Raw genomic sequence first — 12638 nt, 5'->3', positions numbered from 1 at the left:
GGATACTGTGTGTGTACATGTCTGTGAGTATATAAAACACCAATCAACAATGATCATTTGGATGTAAGCATGACCTTCTGAGATTATAAAACTTTCAAGAGTAGAATCTTTATAGAACAATTTTTAAAAAAGGAACAATCATCTTCACTTCATTGCCATGAAATGACCTTAGATTTGATCCAGTTTAACCTCTTTATTTAAAAATATGAAACCATGATATCCAGAAAGGAGAAGAGACTTCTGGAAAGATTAGAGGATTTAAATCTGTAAAGATTCTTTGTAAGGGTTAGAGAAGGTGGGAAGTAATGATTGGTCTCTCCCATTTCTGCCCGTCTTGTAAGAAATCAGGTTGACTGTTTACATTTCATACTATCTCAAAATAGTATATTTGTTCAGCAAACAGCCTTCGAAGAAAGAGATAGTGTATTCTTCCGGAATAAGGAATTTGCTGTTATTGTCATTGTTGTTTTAGTCACAAAGATATGTCCAACTCTTTTGCAACCCCAAGAACGGTAGCCCACCAGGCTCCCCTGTTCATGGGATTTCCCAGGCAAGAATACTGGAGTATGTTGCCATTTCCTCCTCCAAGTGGTCATCCTAACCCAGGAATTGAACCCGTGTCTCTTGCATTGGCAGGCAGACTCTTTACCACTGATCCACCTGGGAAGCTCAGGAATATGACATCCTTATTCCACATTATAAAAGGTTCAGATTCTCTCAGGTCAAGGTACCTCTGTTGCAACAATGCACTGTGTGCATGCGGCCATCTGGTTCCATCTTGCCTTGCCCACTGGGACTTGGGGAACAAGAGAAACTGACAAGAATGTTCCGAAGTTCATGCTGCCTGTTGTGCTGGGTAATCACGTCTCTTGTCTCTGACCCGGGAGTTGTGTTTTCTGTCTGCATCCATGAAAACGTGGCAAGCTAGCATGTTCACTTGCAAATGGGATAAAATCCCAGACCCTTCACTGTTGTTGATGGGAGTCAGAGGCTAAAGCAGGAATTTTAATCCAGAATCAGATGCTGTGGTCTTGGCAATACTCAAAGTATTTGCAAAGTGGTGCTTTTCCTAAAGAATGTTTTCTAAATGCGTGAAGTGCACGTGCGTGCACACACACACACACACACACACACACACACACACACAGAGCAAAGTTCTAGCTTCAAATAAGCTACAGGTGGTAAGATTCTTCAGAGAAATTAGGACACATTCAGGATTATTTTAATACTTGGATTGCAAGCCAAGCTATAAATTGATCCATGCCAAGTGAACAGTAAAGTGTTAGTCACTCCGTCATGTCCAACTCTTTGCAACCCCATGGACTGTAGCCCAGCAGGGTCCTCTGTCCATGGAATTCTCCAGGCAAGAATACTGGAGTGGGTTGCCCTTCCCTTCTCCAGGGGATCTTCCCGACCCAGGGATTGAACCCGGGTCTTCTGCATTACAGGCAGATTTTTTACCATCTGATCCATGCCAAGTGTCTGTTAAAGCTTTGAAATTTTCCTCTTTGGAATTTAACATTAGGAGTCTGTACGCCTCATCCTCCATACCCGCAGTGCTGCTATTTTTAACTTTATTTCTTTGGCATGTGTCTGTGATTTCTTTCTCCTTTCCCCATCACTCTACTGAGAACTCCTCCTCATGGCTCTTCACCTCTAACCCTTTCAAAGTCAGTTTTGCTCACAGAGACTTGCATCTCCCCCGTTTTTCTGTCTCAGCAGTGCTTGTCCTGGGCTTTCAGGCTTTCGTGGGTGACCTCGACAGGGCCATCACCACCATAACTGCTCTGAATTGAAGGCTGCCCCGTTTCTCTATTCTCCTGCGTGTCTCTGCTATAAATCCCGGGGACTTCGTTTGCCTTTTATCCTCCCCTGACATGCTTCTTGGTATTCAGAGCAGCAGACTGGGTGCCTTTCTTCTTCACCGCCTTAGTCTGGTCTGCTCAAACTGGGGCACGCAGCTTTATCAACACTACTCACAGTCTGCCCTCACCCCGTCATTCCATCCACGAGCCGGGGGCTTAATTCAGGAGATCTGCCTCGTGAGAGAATAAGGAAGTCGGAGCTGCCGGACTGAGAGAAATAAAGGCTCTTGAGGTGACTGCAGGGATCTTCTAGGAATAATGAGGGAAGATTGGAGTATGCACAAGCGTCTGTACTGCTTGGCATTCCAGAAACATCTTAGTCAGAACACCCGCACCAGCCCAGACCAATAAACCCTGGAGCCGCAGTTTCGAGAACAGGCAGTAATTCAGGCTCTTGAACCCAAAAGCAAAAGCACACCGATGATCGTCAGTTTTGGCATCTCTTCTAACCTTTCAAATCCATTTTCAGACACGAGCACACTTTTATTTTTCTGTCTCTCGGGGCTGTCTTAGGACTCATGAATGTTTAATAAACAGAAAGTTGAGGATTGAAAACGAAGGTAGGACATGGCCACAGATGTCTCAAAATATGCTATTTTTGGGTGCATAAACCAGGATGTTCCCTGGACAGAAAAAGTAATTACTTATTACATGTGATAGTAATTCTATTCAGTCTGCGCATGACTTTTCTCTCCCAAAGGGCTGTTCATTCCTCTGGGCAAGAGTGTTCCAGTTATATACTTTGTAAAACCACCCTGCTATCTTCCTTTTGCAAAAGGGAAGCTCAATAGATGTTGTTGTTAGCTTGGAAAATGGATACACTTTAGGGTCTCTGAGGCTAAGCTTGACAAAGTCCACTGTGGGACATTTTGCTTGTTTCTCAACAGACCACACTTTTGTGTCTGATAGATGGGATGTTGCCAGTGGGTCTGCTGCAACTGCAGACTGTCCTGTTGCAATGAGACCCTCTGAGATTCTCACTAGATCTCAGCTGGATCAGCTGCCCTTAACTCCCAGGTAGCTGACAATGCTCCACAGGACCACAGTTGCAAAAGTGCGTCTTTTTTGCTTTCAGTGATGACATTGTTCCATCCCTTAATATGTGCACTGATGCTTATCTAGCAAGTTCAGCCCTTCCTTTCCCTTCCCATGACTGCTTTTCTCCAAGGAGGTTGAATTAGACTTTTGAGGGATGTAGCTGCAGAAGTTCTCACTATCCCTCTTCCTTCCTTCCAGCACACACACACACACACACACACACACACAGAGTTACTGAATTCCAGGCATTTCTGAGGATGAAGCTGAGGTTATTCAGGACCCTCGTGGATATATTGAACTTGTTATTTATGGCTTCTCTTCCTCACACCTCCTAATTAAAACCTCCTATGCATGATTTTGTAGGATCATCTGTTTGGAAAAGAATACAAACAGCTCTGATTGAATTTGTTCTTCTCCTTCCAGATAAGGAATAGCTTAAGCTCTGTCTCCTATGATTTAAGGGAACACCATGTCATCTCTAGCAGTCACTTGAAAGAGAGTGGATTATGTTAGTTATCCGCTTTATTAGAAGATTTGAGTTAGAGTATTTGCATGTCCAGAACAATGTGGGAAAAATGTTCAGTGTCCAAATAATTGAATCCTTCAGGCAAAGCCTGCTACTTCATCCATATAGTCGCGTGGTTATATGCCCAAGGCACCCAGAAAAGACGGATAGGACCAACAGACTTTATAATGAACAAATCCTTCTTAATCCCTAGCTTAACCCTATCGCCTCTGCGGCCACCTAAGCCTGTTCTCTTCCTTCCTGTTCTAGACCTGCTGGCAATAGAGAGCAACAAGTCTGTCTTTCTTCTTAGGAGTCATGGAGCCCGTGAAGCAGAACCTTTTCTCTCTCTTTGTGTGATCCCAAGTCTTCTTTTTTCCAGTTTGGGCAAGCTCCACACCTGGTGTTCAGCATCTTGGTGCATGTACCGGTGACTGACAACACTTGAGGTGCCAAGCTGGGGAATTCACCAGGAAACAAGGCTCTCTGCTGGGGTCTCTTTGGACTCGAGGCAGAATCAAGGGACATGGGAATTCAGTAGAAGTCCCACAGCAGTTTCAGAAAAAGGCTCCTCATTTACACAATGAGTCTCCTCCAGTTCACATGGAAGGCACCCCAGGGAACCCCACTCTCTCTGAGTCTGTTCCCACTGCGTGTGAGCTTGCTAACAGAAATCAGCAATGCGATCAAGCTGAGGGAAGTCACCTCCACCAGAACGCGGTCTGCAGCGCTTTTTTGATTCACTACTTTTTCTTCTTGAGTCCTCCTTTCTCAAAACCTGTTTATGTATAATGATGATTAAAGATCTCTCACCAGGTTAATCTTTTGCCAAGCAAAGCCCCACCCCAATTCCTAGGCCATGTGTTCAGTTCAGTTCAGTCGCTCAGGTGTGTCCGACTCTTTGCAACCCCATGGACTGCAGCACACCAGGCCTCCCTGTCCATCACCAACTCCCGGAGTTTATTCAAACTCATGTCCATTGAGTCAGTGATGCCATCCAACCATCTCATTCTCTATGGTCCCCTTCTCCTCCTGCCTTCAGTCTTCCCCAGCATCAGGGTCTTTTCAAATGAGTCAGTTCTTCTCATCAGGTGGCCAAAGTATTGAAGCTTCAGCTTCAACATCAGTCCTTCCAATGAATATTCAGGACTGATTTCCTTTAGGATTGGCTGGTTAGATCTCCTTGCAGACCATGTGTTATATGGAATTAATTCTGTTAGTATAGTTTGGCTTTTACAATCTAGTTCAGTTATCACCACTTGCATGACACTGTTTCTCCCGGGTCACAGAATGTTGTCACATGTCTCTCATGTGGGGGATTCTTAGTCTCGTTGTGTGTTTTTCACCACAATCTTAGAAATACTCTCTTATGTTGAGTCACACTGAGGCCTCCCTAGATCTTTCAAATACTGCTTCTAACCTTGTCCTGTTTGCTTTGTAGATTTTTGGAATTTTTTGGAGCCATTGCACAATTCTGTGTTTATTATGGTTAAATTTCATCCTTTTTCAATTCAGCAATTTTTGTGCCTAGTAGGGGTATAATCCACTCTCAGATAAACTAGCTCTTTCATTTCTCCCAACTCCACTTCATTTTCAAGTTTGTTCAACATGAAGTCAATGTCATTATTATGTAGTGGATAAAAATGCTGATCAGAACAAGTCTGAGGATGAGTTTAGGGTAAGTTTGGAGTTACTAACATTTTGGGGGACCAGGTGAGAATGAATGCTAACTCCACACAGATGCGATGAGAATTACAATTCTACAATGAGAATTAAAGAAATTTGCTAATCATGGTGGTATGCAAGCATCTAGAAGGTTGGGACTTCTGCCTTCTGACTATGGGAAGAAAAGACTCTCTTTCTACCATTTCATAAGAGATTGAAGTGGGAAATTACCCAAGGTTAGCAGCATAACAATTAGACTCCAATGAGGCATCTGTTTTGACTCCAATGAGGCATCTGTTTTGAAAGTTCTCAGAACCACATTAACATAACCCAAATCTAGCACTTCCAGAGCATGTTTACAGGATATCAACACAAATTCCTTGCAAAAAAGTATAGTCAGCAAAAAAGTCTGGAAAATGCTGGCTTAGGCAAAGCGGAGCAGATTTCTTTCATTGCTAGACTTAAGTGTTTAATAAGCTTGTTTGCCAAGTGAGTTTCCTAACAACCTGTTAATAATACGAGATTTTAAAAATTTATTTGCTGAGAGGTCCCCTTTTTTTTTAGGAGCACCTTGAAGGGCTGTTGATCCCATGAGCGATGCTGAGTCGTTGGGTGGGACCAGGATGCGACAAGGAAGTCATCCGCCCTTGCACGCCTGGGAGAGGGCACTTCCTGCAGTTGGGCCCTAGGTGCCTCATTGCTTCCTGCTCGTCCTGATCCTCTCTAAACTGTGGGTCGTGGTGCAGGTGGCTGGGGAGAAGCTTCTGGGTTTATGCACAAAGCCATGTCATAGTGTGCCTGCTGCAATTCGCTGGCTCCTCAAGGGTTTCCCAAACTAATGAATTCAAAATAAAGGGAAGCAGTGTTACTCTTGACTACTGGCATCAGGGAGCAAGCTGGCAATCTGATATTAACAGTTATCTTGCAACAATCCTTTCTATTCACAGTCTGCATTGTGTGTATATGCATGTGTGCTCACACACACACACACACAAGGAATCTGGAATATCAAACTGCAGCCTTGCCCTGGTCCAGCTGGCCATGGTGACTCTTTCTGCCTAAACACAACTGTACCTAACAGCGTGTCTCACCCCCCCAGGGCTCCTGAAGCATGGCAGGACTTGAAGAAATATGAGAATTCTGGGTTCAAGTTGGGAGGTTGCTGTCTCCATTCACATCACATGCCCTTGATTTCTACTTCCCCATCCGTGGAAGGGAATCCTCCACTTGGGCTGCTTGAAGACCAGCAGTCCCTGTATTGGGCAGAAGCCCCTCCTCCACGGTTCTCTATCCCTCATACTTTATCACCAAGCCATGCTTTATTTTCCTCCACTTCCTAGAGAGTTAAAATTCACAGCCTAATCCAGGGTAACAATGACAGTCCACATTTGCTCTGCCAAGGTGGAAAGTTCCCTCTGCTCCCCAATATTTCATCCCTGTTTTCCCCTTTGACTGTCTCCCTTCCCTTGAAGCTCCTTAGCTACACTGACTTGTCTTATCATTCCTGTGGACCCTGCCACACATTTCCAAGTTGATGTTGTAGGTAGCGGAAGTGTTGAATATGTGTGTGTATGTAATACATGCTTTCCCTATTTGAAATGTCTATGTGGTCAGTTTGTAGATGCCCTTTCTTGGAGAGTCATAACTGGCTCTTTCTGCCCTGGTCAGAGCGCCATGTTGCCAGGGCACTAAGAATGATCGCCTGATTCTCTATTTTAAGTACCATATGGGGAGAGGGGCTCTTTAAGTTGTCATGGGTAATAGAGAGAAAAACCTTGTCTCCTTTCTGGAGGTTATTGAAGTATTTACTGCCGTTTGCAAGGCTATGACACCACCTGTTATAAATCAAATGGGGAGTGTGCTCTCAGGACAGTGAGTGGCAGTAATCAGGTTGAGAGCCCTCAAATTCCCTGCAAGTTGATTAAATAAAAACCTTGCATGTAGTGAACCACACTCAATGGGATGCTATTATTAAAGACTCAGCAGAAACAAACTCAAAAGATTGGGCCACAAGAATTTCAAGGAAGAAACCCTGGCTAGTCAAAATTCAGAGCAAAGAAGACAAATATTGTATATTAATGCATATATGGTCTTCTCTGGTGACTTAAAGAAGCTGCCCGCCAGTGCAGGAGATGTGGATTTGATCCCTGGGTCAGAAAGATCCCCTGGAGAAGGAAATGGCAACCCACTCTAATATTCTAGCCTGGGAAATCCCGTGGACAGAGGAGCCTGGTAGGCTGCAGTCCATGGGGTCCCAAGGAGCCAGGCACGACTTAGCAAATGAACAACAATATCCCATATATATGGAATCTAGAAAAATGGTACTGATACACCTATGTGCAGAGCAGGAGAAGAGACACTGACGTGGAGAATGAACTTGTGGACACAGCAAGGGAAGGAGAGAATGGGACAAACTGAGACAGTAGCATTGAAATATACACAATATCACGTGTAAAATAGCTAGCTGGGGGAAGCTGCCGTATAACACAGGCGCTCAGCCCAGGGCTTCGTGATGACCTGCAGGGCAGAGATGGCAGATGGGATGGGAGGCACGCATAAGAGAGAGGGGATATGTACGTACTTATAGCTGGTTCATGTTGTCCTATAGCAGAAGCTAGCAACATTGTAAAGCAATTACCCTCCAATTAAAAATAAAAATGAAAAAAAAAAAAGGATCATAGAAGTGTTCCCACGATAAACATAATGGGAAACAAAATTTTTCCAATTAATTCAATGGTAACAGCACTGGATGGAAATTTTAAGTCTTTCTTTTTTACTTTTTTAAGAGTACCACAAGTTAGCAATGCTTCCCTGGTGGTTCAGGCAGTAAAGAGTCTCCTTGCAATGTGGGAGACTCAGGTTCAGTCCCTGGCTTGGGAAGATCCCCTGGAGAAGGAAATGGCAGCCCACTCCAGTATTCTTGCCTGGGAAACCCCATGGACAGAGGAGCCTGGTGGGCTACAGTCCATGGGGTCGCGAAGAGTCGGACACGACTGAGGGACTAACACACACACACACATGCAAGTGAGCAACTTGAAGGATGCTGTAGGGACAGGAGACCAGTAATCAAGACTGGGATCTTCTAAATTGACCTCAGTAAACTGGGTTGAAAATGTCTCCCATGGATTCCTAGGGTAGGAGTCTTGGTGTAGGTGCAGTCCTCATTGGATTCAGCCCAATGAACTTAGCTGTACTTCCGAGAAATGAATAGATTTGACATTTGATGTTGTATACTAGTACTGGTTCTGGTTTGTTCTGGCCAATGTCTTTATTGGATGCTTAGTAGAAATGGCTAAAATATAAATATTACTCATTTGACTCTTCAAGCATGCAAATTTAATACACAAAAAAGTGCTACATTGTAGGAACAGAGATTACTTAGCTGGGAATCTAAATATTGGAGCCATTTATACAGGGGAAGCATGATGGTGGTGGAATCCAGTGGCCTAGTTTGTGATGTCTGTATCTCTTAACCATAATATAAACTGGGAGATTTAGGGCTACTTTGTGCTGTGAACATTTCATAAATTTTGTGTTTCAAAACAAAGCTATAGCAAAAGAAAACAGATGTTGCTGAGAAAACTGTTCAAACGAGATCATTTACTCCTTAAGTTTCTCTGCATGTCAGTTGTTCATCAACAAAGTTCTTTTAAATTGCAGAGTGATCCACTGAGACAAGGTATTCACTTAATAAGGCTTTCCTGATGGCTCAGTGGGTAAAGAATCCACCTGCAATGCAGGAGATATAGAAAATGCAGGTTCGATCCCTGGGTCAGGAAGATCCTCTGGAGGAGGAAATGTATTCTTGCCTAAAAACCCCCATGGACAGAGGAGTCTGGCAGGCTATAGTCCACAGGGTTGCAAAGAATTGGATATGACTGAGCATACATTCCTTATTCCTTATTCACTTTATAAATTCAGATATTCTGATTGAAAATTGCTAGTTTTATATTAGTTTATGTAGCTCAGTATTTAAGTTTTATGCAATATGCTATCTTTCAATTTTCAGAACCATCAATTAATGACAACAATGACAGGTCTTTAACACATCCCTTGGTTACCTTATGTAATTTATTTATGTTCAATGAACATTTTAAAGATATAGATACCTAATTTTATCTTAAAGTTGAGAGTCATGTTTTATTCAGTGGACATAGCTCAATATGAACTTAAGCCCAGGAGACACTCAGGTAACATTGAGAGAACTGCTCTGAGGAGGTGAGGTGGGTAGCTAGGATATATAGAATATACAGGAGTTTGACAGCAATGAGCAGGTAGTAGAAACAAGAGATCATTGTTAATAAAAGAAAACGAGATATCTCAAGTTAAGGAATTTAGCACTTTTCTATGTATGGGAAGATGCCAGAGTCTGTGCTCCCTGAAACCATTCCTTTGATACGCATCTCAGCTGCCTGGGGCCAGTGTCCCGTGTTTTCACATCCTGAGTCTCCTCAGAGCTCACTGCACAGACTGACTGCAGTCTGCTGGCTGCTAGCCGGCAAGTATTCTTTGTTTCCTTCCTGAATATGCAGATTCTTTCAATGTCATAAAGCTTCAACTATGTTTTATATACCATATTCTAAGCTATACTTTGCATACCAAAAAAATTCCCATTTTTTCACCCTATTTTTTTTTTGTGGCTTATACATATCTAAACTCTATAAATATTCATTTGGCAAAGCTTGGGGGTTGGGACTTTTTCAGAGTTTAGTCAAGTCCCACAGAAAACAGATGGCACATTCTAACTGAGTGATCTTCAGAGAGCTTAATAAAGAGACGCCTTGTGAAGATAAAGGCAAAGTGTAGAGAAACATCAAGAGACAGGACAGCATCATAGGGCAGGCACCCCTCCACACTTGAAGTGGCTAGAGGGGCATGTGGGCATGGAACATGGGGAGAAAGAAAGTGGGCTCAAGGGATGAACTGCACTGCCAAAAGTTGCAGTAAGCCCATGAAATGCAGAGTCAAGTGACTGAATGTCTAATCTCCATTCTCTTTGCCCGCTCCAGACACCTGCTAGTGTTCCTTGTTGGCAAACTCAGTGGTAAGCCAACATTGATCCTGACCCTAGAGGTCAGCCTCCCATTTCTTATCACAGGTTGGAGTTATCCAGAAGGATTAAAAACAAAACTATCTTGAACATCACATAAATATTCTTCCATGTGACCTTAGACTTCCCTAGTGGCTCAGTCAGTAAAGAATCTGCTTGGAATGCATGAGACAGCTTGCAATGTAGGAGACCCAGGTTGGTAGGATCCCCTGGAGAGGGAGTCTCAATTACAGGAATGACTATATTTTTCTTGAGTTTCTATTTTATTTTATCATATACATCCTCCAAGTCATAGTAATAATTGCAGACAATTTTTGTTATTTAGTGAAAATTCTTAGAACTAGATTTTGGCCCACCTTAGTTGTACCTGTCTGCTATTTTCTAAACATTTTTGTCATATTAATTCCTTTGAAATATAACCAATTTTATCTTTAGCTGGTATGTTGCACGTATATTTCAAGAACACCTTCAATTCAATTTAATTAATTGAATTTAATCAACTGAAATATTGAAAAACAACAACTTTGATTGAAGAAAGGACAGAATTCCTCTGCTTTCCATTCTTTTGAAAATTGGTTTTCATATACCCTAACCTTGAATTTTCATGAATGATTTAAGTTTCTCTGTTTATATTCTGTGATGCTCTAATAATATGCCTGATGTGTACAGTTAAAATTTACAAAGTACCTTTCTACCTATTATTGCATTTGACCTCCACAAAATTCTGAAATAAGTAAGGTAGCTCATTATCTTGATGATACAAACATATATATATTAAAATGTCTTCTTAGAATAATAGGGAATATTAATTTTCTCATTTTGCTGTTACAGACATGAAATTTCAATTCTTTCCATCCGACTACTGTCAACCAGATTTAATGACAGGGGCAAAAACCGCCCTCTATTTTCACGTTGTTCTATTTTCTTTCTGCACAGTGTCAGTTGCAAATATTTTAACATAATGAATTTTTGAAGCAGGAAAGGCCAAGGCCCTTCTGGGTTATGCACAGATTCATCATCAAAACCTTTTCAAGGTAGGTAGAAAATCATGTTAATATATTTTGTACAATCTCCTATTGCCCAAGGCAAGCCATTTGAAAAGATATTTGATATGTCAAACCTTAAGCACAATGATTTGGGATAAATGTTTCTGATTTAAAGTCCAAGTCTCTTCTAAGTTGAAATCACTCTAACTTCAATCTGAGGAATAAAACGTCAACTGGCAAAAGAGTACACAAAATATTTTATAATCTACACAACTGAACTATTGATCCAAGAGTCTTGGGGCTAATGCGCTGTGCATCAGTAAAGTAGGTAATAATTCAAAGAAAGGAACCTAGTTAATTTTCAGTGAGTTTATTTCTTGGCAGGCAGACTGCTGATAGTAATTTTTGTGGGCGACCTCCTTCTTGCTTGCCTTCTGCCTCTCTGTTAGACAAGTCCAAGTTAGCACACGGCATTGGTCAAAGTGGCTAAATGAGCTCTTGTTTATGGGTAATGATCTGTTACATTTATGACATTCTCTGACTGATGCTGCATGCTCCTTTGTAGGTATCACTGAATTTTGATCACTGTTATCTCAATAGATTGATTAATTCAGCTTTAAAGAAGATGCTAAGATGAAGCAAATTAGAAACACAATAAGACATCAGCTGTTCAAATAAAGATGGGAAAGTCAGGCTGAGTTAGTATGTCAATTATAAATATACTGAAAAAGAAATTTACTGTTATGGAAGAATAGAAAAAATTTGTCCCTTTAACAAAAAAGAGATTTCACTAAATATGTTTCAATAAGCTATTTTAAAAATAGAGATTGTCAGAATAGATATAGATGCTCTTAAAATATTTGAAACCAGTTTAAGCTTCTTAAAAATTTATATATATATTTAAAGAGTCCAAAAAGAAAATATTAGTCACTCAGTCGTATCAGACTCGTTGCAATCCTATGGACTGTAGCCCACCAGGCTCCGGTGTCCAGGCAAGAATAGTGGAGTGGGTTGCCTTTTCCTTCTCCAGGGGATCTTCCCAACCCAGGGATCAAACCTGGGTCTCCTGCATTGCATGCAGATTTTTTTTTTTTTTTTTTTTTACCATCTGAGCTATTGGGAAAACCAAAATGAAAAAGTCAAAGTAAAAGTCGCTTAGTCGTGTCCAACTCTTTCCAACCCCACGGACTTCAACTACAGACCATGGAATTCTCCAGGCCAGTACTGGAGTGGGTAGCCTTTCCCTTCTCCAGGGATCTTTCCAACCCAGGGATCAAATCCAGGTCTCCAGCATTGCAGGCAGATTCTTTACCAACTGAGTTATGAGGAAAGCCTGGAGAAGCCAAAAGTTCTCTGTTTGGAGCCTGACTACTCAAAGGACCCCATAGACCCATGGCATCAATCTCACCTGGGGGTTTGTTAGAAGTGTTGACTCTTGTCTCACACTAGGTTACTGAATAATTCTTTCTTTCTTCTTTTTACTTGCTGTTTTTCAAGTTGGTACTCTTTATTGCTCTGTCTTCAATTTT

The sequence above is a fragment of the Cervus canadensis genome, chromosome 17, assembly GCF_019320065.1.
Source record: "Cervus canadensis isolate Bull #8, Minnesota chromosome 17, ASM1932006v1, whole genome shotgun sequence".
Classification (NCBI taxonomy): Eukaryota; Metazoa; Chordata; class Mammalia; order Artiodactyla; family Cervidae; genus Cervus; species Cervus canadensis.
The sequence above is the reverse complement of the archived record's forward strand: the minus strand, read 5'-3'. Positions refer to the sequence as shown.